A 12,060-nucleotide genomic window follows, 5' to 3' on the forward strand; every position below is an offset into this window, starting at 1 on the left:
ATGAATGTAACACAAAGAATGACACCAGTGAACGTAATCCAGGCACCGATGCATTTCCTTCAAAATGTAACTGGAAAAACAAAGTAAAAGGAATTTCTAGGGGACAAAGCTGCACCAACTGGTGTCACATTGGTCACATTTTCTCTCTGTATCGGCACATTTAGGCCACCATAATGTTCATCTTCTGTCTGTTTGCTCTAGTTTGTGTTTATTAGAAGAAATTGTCTTTTTTCACTGTTAAGCTTTTTGGGGCTTCAGTGTTAAGCTTCTGCTTTCTTTTTTCTAACTGTAGACGTTTTATTAAATTATTTAAATACCAAAAACTAGAAATTAAATTAAGTTATTACTCATTTATTATTACTAGATTATTAATGCAAGGTCAGTGGTAAATTTGATTAAGAATATTCTTCATTTAATGGAATTTTATAAATGATAATAATGATTATCAGTTCTTTGTGTGTTTATATGCAGCTTACTTAAGTACATTTTATTTTAGCTTTTAAATACCCATTTTCACACTCAACTTTTCAATGTTCTCAAAGCTTTCAGCAATGTGAAAATCAAAGTATGGTCTCATTATGATGGTTTTATGGACATATTTCAGACTGAATATACCCAATGAAGTGGTCAGAGTATGACAATAAACAACAGATACAAGTTGTGCTTTTATCCCTGTTCCATTAAAGTGTACACACACATTCTGAATAGATAAACCCGTCAGTGTATGGTTCAGAACTTTTACCTTTCATGACGACTGTTGAACACCTGAGAGGTGCCAACATTTTAGACTATTTTACTTTACTTATACCCCCAAGACACCTTTTCTGCTCTCACAGCATCTTCTATATAAAACACATAAGGAGCAGGTGGAAGATAAAGGATGGAAGTGGGTAAGGTTGAAGAAAATGAGGAAAGTGGGGGATGGAGATATAAATATCTAGAGCAAGGGGGAGAGAGCAAGATGTGTCACTCCCCCTCGAGTGTCTGCTTTTCAGTTCTCTACTTTACTGGGAGGCATGGGAAGAGATGGATGGATCGACAGAGGGAGAAAGCAAGAGAGACGGAGGAGTGTGTCGCTGCCCACTCAAGGGCAAAGAGCACCTTGACAGCATTTCTTGCAAAAAAGACGAGTCATGTCAGCCTCTCCTTCTCTCTCTCATTGTTTCTGTCTTTTCTCTGTATTCCTCATTCTCATTTACACTTTAATTTCCTGTCAATTTATTTCTCCCCCCTGATGGGTCCCCTTCGCTCTCTCAGCCGTATTCAAGAATCTAACCAGGAAACTGTTAAAAAAAGAATGAATCATGTAAAAATCAAGTCTGACCAACACCCACGGTTGACAAAATAAATAAATAAATTAGTCTGGTACAAATAAACAAATCTTCTAACAAGTATAGTATATTTATAAAAATGTATTCTTCTCTCATCCAACCAGAGGAGGTCTGATGTACATTTTACTGAAAAAAATATTTCCCTTAAGTCATCACATAAAGAACAATAAAACATAAGACTGAACGGAGACTACTATATCTACCTGTGTCTATGGCCAATGATATAAGAACACCTCAATCTTAATTCTGAGTCTTATAAGACACTATCATACACCATCATTTTTTATGATGGTGATACCTCATAATAGCAGTTTAGGTTTGTACCATACATCAACTGCTACTTAATACAAGTTTGTGTTAAGTGTCAAATATCACTAGCCTGTTCAGTAAACTAAAATTAAACAAATTGTACAAAATGAAGATTGCGCCTTACAGAAATTTCTAGATCTTTTCTGGTTCTCTATTTTGCCTGTGTTATATCTGAGGTTCAATGTTTATTATTGACCTTGAAAAACAAGACAATCTCATCACAATGTCCACTAAAGAAAAGAAAAATGTAAATAATTCAGGACTAGAAGTTCAGAAAAAAACTGAACTTTGAGCTTCCTTCAACAAGCTGCTGATGAAGTATATATTAATCGAAAGCCCCAGAACAGCTGCTTTACTAAACTGACCTTGGACTAAATGGTGAGACTGTTTTCTCAACTCTTTGTTTAACATTTAAAAAAAAAAAATCTGGGTTTTAATTAGAATTTTTGTTACAAATGAAAGCCTTCTCATCACTTTACTCAGGCTTGTGGTGTTTCGCTCAGTTGCTAAATGTTCACACACATTGCTGAGGTCTGATGCCAGCTGGCTCAGGGAATTAGAGATGGGCTTGATATTTCAGTGTCGACTATTTGATTGGTTTAAATGTTACCAAAATTCACAAGCTCTCTCCTTAATCTGAACACAGAGCTCTCCAGCTGATTTTTCGGGATAGTTTTTGTTTTCAAACAATAGTAAATTTGCCACGATATGTTATACTCTCATTGCTTTTCTGGTACTGTATTTTAGGACTGGACTTCCATTAAACTGATATGTTTGGTTATTACTTTTTAAAAGAATGTCTAAGTAGCATTGCATCACTTTAGGTTTGGGGTAAGATTTCTGTCAGTAAGGGGAAAGTAAACCCTTTTTTCTCCCCTCCCCGTAGTGGTTTGCCAAACCAGCTCCTTTTGTTCTGATCACACAGGTTAGATGATTGAGTGGACTATGACGATGCTGAGATGAAGAGTCTGTTTCTTTTGGAGTGAAGGAGCAGGTACTTCACGGTTAACAAATACGTTGCTGACAGTCCCAATTTTTCACCTTCCAGCTGTCAGGCTGGTGAAGGGCTCGTCGGGGAATTGAACCCGGGACCTCTCGCACCCGAAGCGAGAATCATACCCCTAGACCAACGAGCCACGAAAAGCCCCTTTTCTGTCTAGTTAAAAAAATTTGATTCCGACACCATCGAACCAGTAGAAAATGCTTTGCCAAGAGAAGGCGCCGCTTTTGGAACCATTGACGAAATCCCTCAATTCATTCAACGGGACCTCTCGCATCAAATCAACTTTAGCCACAGTTCAAGGACAGAAGTCGGATCAGTTTAAAGACCTGAGGGCTTGTCCGGGAACGAGAATCATACCCCTAGACCAACGAGTCACAAAATGCTGAGAAGGGGTCTGATTTCATCACTGCTGGATTAAGAGAAAACACAGTTGCTGCAAAAGAAAAGCAATCTCAAGTGCTGCTTTATCCACCGCCTTAATGGGACTATGCCAACAGTCTGCTCCCGCTTCCAGTCTTTGTGCAAAACTAGGTTAAGCAGGTCCTGAGCTTAAACATTTCAGGCCAGGATCTTGCTGACAATCCCCACATCAAGTCTTGAGACTGACAAGGGCTTATCCAGGATTTGAACCCGGGACCTCTTGCACTTGAAGCGAGAATCATACCCCTAGACCGACGAGCCACAGAAAGCTGAATAAGTGCCTGATTTGATTACGGCTGAATCATTAGAAACAGACCTACAAGTTTGTTTTAAGACCTTGTCCTGGATTTGAACCTTGCACCCTAAACAAGAATCATACTCTTAGACCAATGAGCCACTGAAATCTCTGAAAGTTGTCATTGTTGAGGGCTCATCCAGGTTTGAAACCTGAACCAAAATGCAATCAGCTCCATCTGATTTTGATTTATGTTTTTAAGTATAGCAAAAGAGTACAGGTTCCCAAATAGATGAGGGCTATTTTCTTTTGATCTCATACCTCAAAAACTGTAGTTCAATGTAAAAATAAATGTTTCAGAAAGCTTAAAAGAAGGCTATTTGAAAGCCATGTTTAGTTCCAGATATAAGCAGAATGTCATCTGCAAAAAGGGGATTTTTGCTACCAGGCCAGAAGAAGAAGAACAGGTTTCGAAAAAAGATAAAGGGGACCAGAAAGTGGTGGCTGCAAGTGACAAGAGTACAAAAAGAACCAAGAAAAAAGGAATGAAGGAGGAAAGAATGGAAAAAAACGAATAGAGAAAGACAAATGGAGCATCAGCACAAATACAAGGAAAAACATTGACAGAGCAGAGGGACAGAGGAGAGAGTCAAAGAAACTGAATACAGGTTAAAAATAGTAGGATTCCCATTAGCAACAAATGCACACACATACAATACAAGTTAATGCTACACAAACACACCACACACACACACACACACACACACACACACACACACACACACAATCCCAGTTGTAATCCATCTTAATACCTCTGGGTGTGAGTGAAGGGATAGAGGGGGATAACTGATCGTCTTATAGCTAGACATAATCACAGTAACTGGGGATGATGTTCTTACTGTTTTATCTAAAATATGTTTGTGTTAATAAGTTAAGATTTTTCTGCTTTGTTTATTGCTGCACTGTAATTTCCTGAATCAATCAGTCTTCTTCCTGCAAACACATGGCAGGTATTTACAGTCGAACTAACATGAAGAGAACCTTTAACCTTGCATCTTGTATGGAAGAAGATAAGCTCTCTCTGTACAATGTACATGACACACACTCACATCATTGCAATGCACATGCACACATGGCAGTCTTATGAAAGTCTTTAAGTCAAAGAGCTTTTATCCTGGTGGTTTGTTTGGCAGAAGAAAAGCTTTCTTTGAGCTTGGAACAAATTGTGCAAAACACAAATTCATACACACACACTGGACATATTTGCTTCTTTTCATTTTTTCGCTCACTGTTGATTACGTTATCACTGAATAATAGCCAAGGACTTCTTGCCTCACCTTGTGCTGCATGGAAGGTTCTGTAAGCCAGGATGTGCATCATCTGTAGATTTTGTAACTGCAGTTTGTATCACAAGCATCAGTTTAATTTGATCCCACCTTAAAACGCATCATGTGTAGGATCAGTCTGGTTTATTGCAATTTGGTTTTTATTTTTGTCATCTTGACCATCAATTATATCAATGCTTACATGATCATCCGAACTGTCTGCTCACACTCACCACGTTCAGGTGCGCCTTTTTGGTTTTACCTCCAGATTTGATTCTCTGGCTTAACTGCTGATCCTCTGACAGTTCTTGTTTCTTGCCCCATCCGACTTTGTTTACCAATGCCACAATGTTTCCAGATCTTAAATTGCTTAGATGATTACAATGCAATCATAACCAATGACAAAAACTACTGTAAGGATTTATCATAAACTGTAATTATCATTTAAACCTACAATAATGGCAACCTATAGGCAATATTTGCCTATTACACATCCAGTAGATATGCAGCAACTTGTTTGGACTTGTGTTTCTGTCCACCTGATGAAAGTAAATCCAAGATTAATTCTACTTTTAACTCTGTTTTGGTCTCCTGAGGGAAATATTCAGCTCTTTATTTGCTAAATGTCCCACTATGTTCACCAGCTTGTTCCTAACTGTGTCTGTCTGCTGTTTGATTCTGAACATTAAGTGTACAGTGAGTTTATAAAAGTTTTTTTTTTTTTTGCTGCAAACAGCTGCCAGCTGTGGCTAAAAGATGGCCATGAGGGTGGTGAAATTGAACCAAAACTGCAAAGTTGTGAGCTGGAGAACCACAAAAAGTTGCCAAACTATGCTAAAATGCTCAGCACTGAGAGGATGTATAGAGCTGAATGATAGTTTCTCTCTTCGAGTTACCGCTGTCACATACAAGTAGTCTTTAGATGTATAAAACAGTGTATGTGCCTGCCTGTATGTCTGTTCTTGTGTGTTCATTAGAGAGTGCTACAGTATGTGTTTTGCAGCACAGTATGCATGGCTGTATGTTAATGTGTGTGCCCATGCATATACCAGTGTGGGATTACCATCTGTGTTCTGCAACTATAATGTTTAATAACCATTAAACCTCCTCCACCTGCTTAGCCTTAGCAGATGTTGGAACCGTCATCCCATCAACAGCTATAGGTTTATCTCTGACATTCAGGAGGATAGAGAATAATGGATTGAAAAGTCAGTTATTAAACATCTTTTTTTAAATGTCCTTTGGTTTCACAAAATTTGTTTTTTCACCATTTTATACTCTTTCACGCTTTCCAAACTGACCAAGTGTGTAATTGAATTCAGTGTGGTTTGCTTTCAAGCAAAAATGTTCAATATTTCAGCATCTCATTTTCTGTTACTAGACAGCTGCCTGAAAGGTTTGGTTTAATCACAGCTCATGTTTACGTGATTGGGAACTGTAAGTTTAACAGTCAAGTTATATCTTAAGAGAGATGATGGTAAACATAATGTAATGAGCATGAAATCATGAATTCAAACTTTAAATTCAGACTCCTTTGATTTCGTTTGTCTTAACTCCAAGTGAGGGTGGACATCATTAGAGCATTTATCTAGATGGAGCACTTGGTCTCTGCTGCACGGTGCCACAGCAACCAAACTGAGAAACATAACGATACTCTCTCAGCTTCTACTTGTTACTGGCATCCACCTAATTATAGACCTGGTACAACCAACTGCCAATTTTCCATCATTCAGTGATTTCTTCAGTAATAACTGTAAAAACGGTACTTGCTGGCGTTTGAAAGGAGTGAAGAGAGGAAAGAGGGAAGGGAAGTAAAGCACAAGAGGATTTCTGGAGTGAATGAAAGGCTTGTTGTTATAAAACCACCTCTGACACTTTAAGCTATAAAGTATAAGCCTGTGATGTAGGGGTTGTGGGGGTCACACACACACACATACACACACAGAGAGACACACATAGTAGGCCATAAAAGTATCTCCAATCAAGGAAAGAGAAATATTATAAATGTGGGCTTTTTCCACAAACAAATGAATGTGTAGTTACAACAAAATAAATGTACTAAATTGTTAAAAATGGTAGAAACAAAGAAGATCAGTTAAGTAGCTGACAGAGCAGCCAATAAAATGCAACCAGCCGTGCATTACAGGCATTAGCAGCACATCTGGGACGTGTGTCTGACCAATCAGATTGCTCTGTTGAAAACTCCCCGTTGTATAAACACAAAGGCACATTACATGTAAAGTATGTACCTAAGCCATGACTGGACACCATCTGGTGTGCTGCACATAGTCCAGCAGGAAAAGTATTTACATTCCAGGATGGAAAGCCGTGCTTTATGGGAATTATGGTCACAGCTGGAACACATCTTTGACCAATCACACTCTTCAGACAGAACCATGTTGTATTTAGTTTGGTTTGGTTTAAGCAACAATATTCATTATTCACTGTCAGCTGAAGCACCTAATGCAATATCAAAAGACAGTATCAGATATGCCTGTGCAGGTGCAGGGTAATTCTGTGTGTGTGGGCGAGGAGGGGTGTAACAACAATGTGGCAAAACATCAACTTTACTCTGACGAAAATTGGTGCTATTACAGTCAACTCACATCAAGAAAAACAACAGCTTTCTGGAGGTTTTTGTTATTGGTGCAAAGAGACCAACAGAGGTACTATAGACATATTATACATATAAATAGACAGAAAAAAGGTTTACAAGCAGCATATACCATGATTTGAAAATACTTTATTATAAAAAGGCTAATAAATGATATAGAAATAATAAAATATGCAAACCGTGTTGCAAAAATGTTTATGCAGGCAGAATAGAGAGAAATATGAATGTAAATGACCAAATATTGTCTTTAGGTTAGGTTAGGTACAGAATTGTATATCCGCCCTCATTCTTAACTTTTAACACTAATTCTGAAACACACATATTTCTCCAATAATGCCGTAATAAGTGACAACATAATTGCTTTTGATTGGACCAAACTAGCTTGTAGTTAAAAACAACAAACAAGGAGTCAGTGATGCATTTACGAAAATCCAGTGCCCCTCAGTCCTGATCCTTTAGTTTGTTTGATTCTCAGTAGGTCTTCCTCAGGCCTTTTCAAACTGCTTCACATCCAGAGTGTGGCTATCTTTCTCTGTTTTACTACCATCTGTTCACCTCCCATCACAGACATTTCACTGATGACCACAACAAGCTCAGATGGAAGTTATGGCAACAGGAAGTTATGGCATCCTTGATCCTCTCTGAGCATCCCGGCTCCAATAAAACCTCTCACTAACACCAACCCTCAAGCCCCATTCAGCTTGTATTACCTGGTGCATGAAATGACTCAGAAAAAGGCTGTCTATTCAAACTGAATCTAATGTTTTTGAAACTGATCCTTGTCTCGTGTATGCATGTAATATGTTTGTTCTCCCTAATGTATTTAATTCCAATTGTCAACCACCAGAAGGAGTTGACATCTTGTTGACAGAAATCCTGCTAAAAGTGCCTATTCACACAGTTGTAATGTAATAGTGCTATTCACTGGAGTCATCAAACACACACACTCGAGCATATTTTACCTTCAATCTCATATCTTCACTCAATTTCTTTCACTCTTTCTCTCTTTTCTGCACATGTTCCCTGTGGTGTGAAATCATCTCATCCAACAGCCTCTTTTCATTTTCCACAGTGTTAGTCACAATATAGTTCCCACAGGGACCGCTGTCTTTATTACTTTCACAATACGGAACAGGAAAAGTAGTGATTGCTTTGGTTAAACTCAGTCGGGGTGTTTCATTCTCTGCAATGAATTGGATAAATTACTGCAGATTACAAAGAAAAAGTAATCACATATAAGTTAAAACTGTCCACCCGCATTGCTATTTTCAGCTTCTCTCATTAGAACTCATCTTAGGTAGAAGTTGTGCAGCGCCGCGATGGGAATTACATAAAATCCACGAAATTAACGTGCCAGTAAGAATGATAAAGGTGTAAACTTGTCCCGCTTTAAGAGTTGTTAATCAAGTATGGTCTGTAAACATCCACACAGACCTGTTCGTTCAGTTGTGTCTCCACTTCCTTTCACTGAAATAATAATGAAGCCAAAATATCTGTTGATTGTGCTGGTGAAGTCATTTGGAGTCGGCGCAGTGGTGATCGGGGTTGGCTCGTAGTATCAAAGCCTTACACCCGGCCGACAGCAGGGCTCAGCTGTCAATCATGATGTGAAATCCCCTTTTTTTATAGCTTCAAATAAGGAATTAAAACCAAACTTATTGGAAAAATTAGACACATTCACATGATAAGAACTACCTTTTTAGTTTGCCCCATCTGCTATATGAGCTATACTGAAGTCGCCACCAGGGGACGTTTAACATGTTTTGCCTGCACTGTTGGGGAGCTGTCATGTTGTCCAACTTAATGTATGGATGGTACAACATTACAACATATAAAATACAACTTTAGATTAATTGATTACTTTTCTTTTTTAGGGTGGCTGATCAAGCTGTATACACAATATTATCATCCATATGGTATCATCTTATAGAGTTGATACAGGCGAACATGTTAGCAAAGAGGTGGCTGTTTACGATCGTTCCTTTGCAGTCATCTTTCTGGCTGCTTAATGATTGTTAGTCCAATATTCACTCTCCTTTTAGCTCTGGCTATATCTGATTTTGTGTGTTGCTGGACAGGTAGCATACAGTCCTGTATCAGAGCCTTTTCGCTGCCCATCGTGGTTGGAAGCTTGGCTGATGAGAGCGGTGAGACAGGATCAAACCATTAAAGCTGCAGGCTGCAGAACCAAAACAACAAGCTTAAAAATGTTAAAACGCTCAAGAGAGCTCAGGGGAACTGTAAAAGGATCATTCTTTGTGGGTTCATCACTACAAGCATATGCCACATGCCTTTTTCTTTGTTCCCACTATTTTCAAAGAACTCAGATGCAGGTCATTCCAGTACAAAGCTCCATCCAGCTGGAATAATCTTCAAGTTTTCATGAGATCTATTACCTCTCACCGCTGCTTCAGGACATCTTTATTTTCTCATCAGCTTGTTTATTTGTAGCTCAAACCGCTTGGATTGCCCTCCATGCTAATGCTCTTGATTTATTATCCGGGTCACTGTATCCAATTTCTTTTCTCTTCAACAACTGAGGGCGCTGAGGGGGTATGGGTGGGTGAGGGGGAGCAAAGCTGTCTGTATTTGCGTAACTGCGGTGTATGCTTGTTATGTAATGCTGTTTTTGTTTGTATATGTTTTGTTCTGTTTGTGTCTTTAGGAACCCCCTCGCAAATGAGACGCTGCATCTCAGGGGCCTATCCTTTCAAAAAATTCCAACAACACGTAGTCATTTGATACATTGTCAACACAAAATAGCTTGTGAGTGCAGCTTTAAGCATTAGATTAAAACATTATTCTATATACAAAACTGTTTTCTAACATTCAAACATCTCATCAGGCAAGTATGCATCTTTTAAGTCTTTATTTGTTCTTATAAATAGTGAATTAATCTGTTAAATTATGCTCAATTTGTATGTGAATCTCATGACTTTTTGGACATACTGCAGTAGTAATGTGTTAGTTAATTGTGTAGGATTATTTAAATTCTTAAAATCTTGAATTCAGAAGCCTTTGACCAAAGTTTGGTGAAACAATGACAGCAATATGCTCTCAAGGCCAAGGTTTTGCTCTCTCTTCCTTGAGGACTATGTAGTTAAGATGAATATTGGCTGAGCAGAACATAAATCAAGGAGAAAACCCATTTCTAAAACCTTTTTTGAGAGGGTCAAATTTCTCTCCGATTGCCTGTATTTCACCACTCTGCCACCCAGAGCACCAATTGTAGCTGTGCTTATGGTGTTCCTGTTGACACATCAACTGTGTTTTAATGGAATTTTTTGACAGCAGCAGAGAGGGGAATACGGACACACACTAAAACATAAATACACACACGTACAAAAGAGTTGACATGGAACAGAAAGTGTTTTTGTGCACACTTTCAGACGCACACAGAAGAGTTGTTTATAAGTGTCTCCTACCTTCAACGTGTGTCAGAGTGTTATAACTTTTGATCAAGGCAAAAGTAAAAGTCAGTATCGGCTGTTGTTTTATTGTCAAAGATGGAGCGAGACAGAAGAAAAGATAGGGATGAGACAGAGACAGTACAGTCAAAACATATGTGCACAAACTTAAACACTATTAATATGACTATAGTATACCACACCTGGCCAGCATACAGGGTGTCCGTGGGGTCTTAAAAAGTCTTAGATATGATTTTGACTGGTCTTAAATATTGATTGAAGTTAACATTACTTGTATAAAGTTGCACTTTCCAGTCTCCTAAATGTATTTGCATTGATCATGCAGTTACATAACTGACATGGAACCAATACTATTTTTCCTGCATATCCATACTTTGTTGTTGATGATTATTATGACATGCATTACTTATGGTCTATGAAAGGTCCTTAATTTAACCTGTTGAAGCCTGCAGGGAAAAAAAAAACCCTGTAAGCCAACAAATTGTTATTTGTTTTACTTTTGTTTTCATGTTCTACATCCACTTTGGGGATGACTTTAACTAAATTTCCACACTGCTCAGGTGGTACTAAATGCAGGGTTTTGTCAAGCAAATGTGTTGTCAAATAAAAACCAACAACTAACAGCTACTAACTACTATCTACTTGTTGGATGAACAAAGATGCCCAACCACTCTTGATATTTGGGAAGCTGTAGCTGGAGTTAGTGATTATAAAAGATTTCTCAGCATCTGGCAAAAATGGGGACACAAAAGTGCAGATAAATAATTTAAAAGTTGAAAGAACACCACATAAAAATACTATAGTTATTGTTGTATGGTAGTTATTCCCATTATAGCCTTTTTAAATAATAGATTGTTTGTAAAACACATTAGAAACACAATGAATGGCCTAGCACAGAAAGCTTCACTAAGAAATCCCAAGTTATAGATTAATTTCATAGTAAGTCTTTGTGTGTCTGAGACAAGAGAGAGAGAGAGAGAGAGAGAGAGAGAGAGAGAGAGAGAGAGAGAGAATCAAACGTTAAAGCAAGCTCGTGCAGCAGCTTGTTCAGTTTGACCAGAAGCGAACACAACTCCTCGCACCTAACGGACAAACTCATCTTCCAGTGTGTCCCAAAAGCAACTCATATGAGTGTTTTGTGATGTGCTAGCCCTATGGTTATGTTTAAGGGATAGACTTAAAAAATAGATAGGGATGTGGACAGATGCTACACCGGGTGTCTGCATAAATAAAGTGTAATTTGAACTTCAGGCTAAGAAAAATATTTGGCTGAAGTCAGTGGAAGATAGTCTGCATTATTAAAAGAAGCCAAAGTTTATTGTTGGTCGAAGAATAACTCTATATATAGACAGTATAATAAGTAGACTGACCTTCCGAGACAGAAAATTCAAGCCA

The 12,060-nt window shown here is 38.2% G+C and overlaps 1 protein-coding gene and 1 non-coding gene across 6 annotated transcripts in view; one reads left to right on the plus strand and one right to left on the minus strand.

The window, feature by feature from the left end:
• htr2cl1 (5-hydroxytryptamine (serotonin) receptor 2C, G protein-coupled-like 1) overlaps positions 1 to 12,060 on the plus strand; it is a 139,306-nt gene that overhangs the window by 81,171 nt on the left and 46,075 nt on the right. The gene's annotated exons all lie outside the window — the stretch shown is intronic.
• Positions 2,705 to 2,776, minus strand: trnap-cgg (transfer RNA proline (anticodon CGG)). Its single transcript has one exon. It is a non-coding gene; the product is annotated as a tRNA-Pro (tRNA).

This window comes from Dicentrarchus labrax, unplaced genomic scaffold (genome assembly GCF_905237075.1).
Source record: "Dicentrarchus labrax unplaced genomic scaffold, dlabrax2021, whole genome shotgun sequence".
Lineage (NCBI taxonomy): Eukaryota > Metazoa > Chordata > Actinopteri > Moronidae > Dicentrarchus > Dicentrarchus labrax.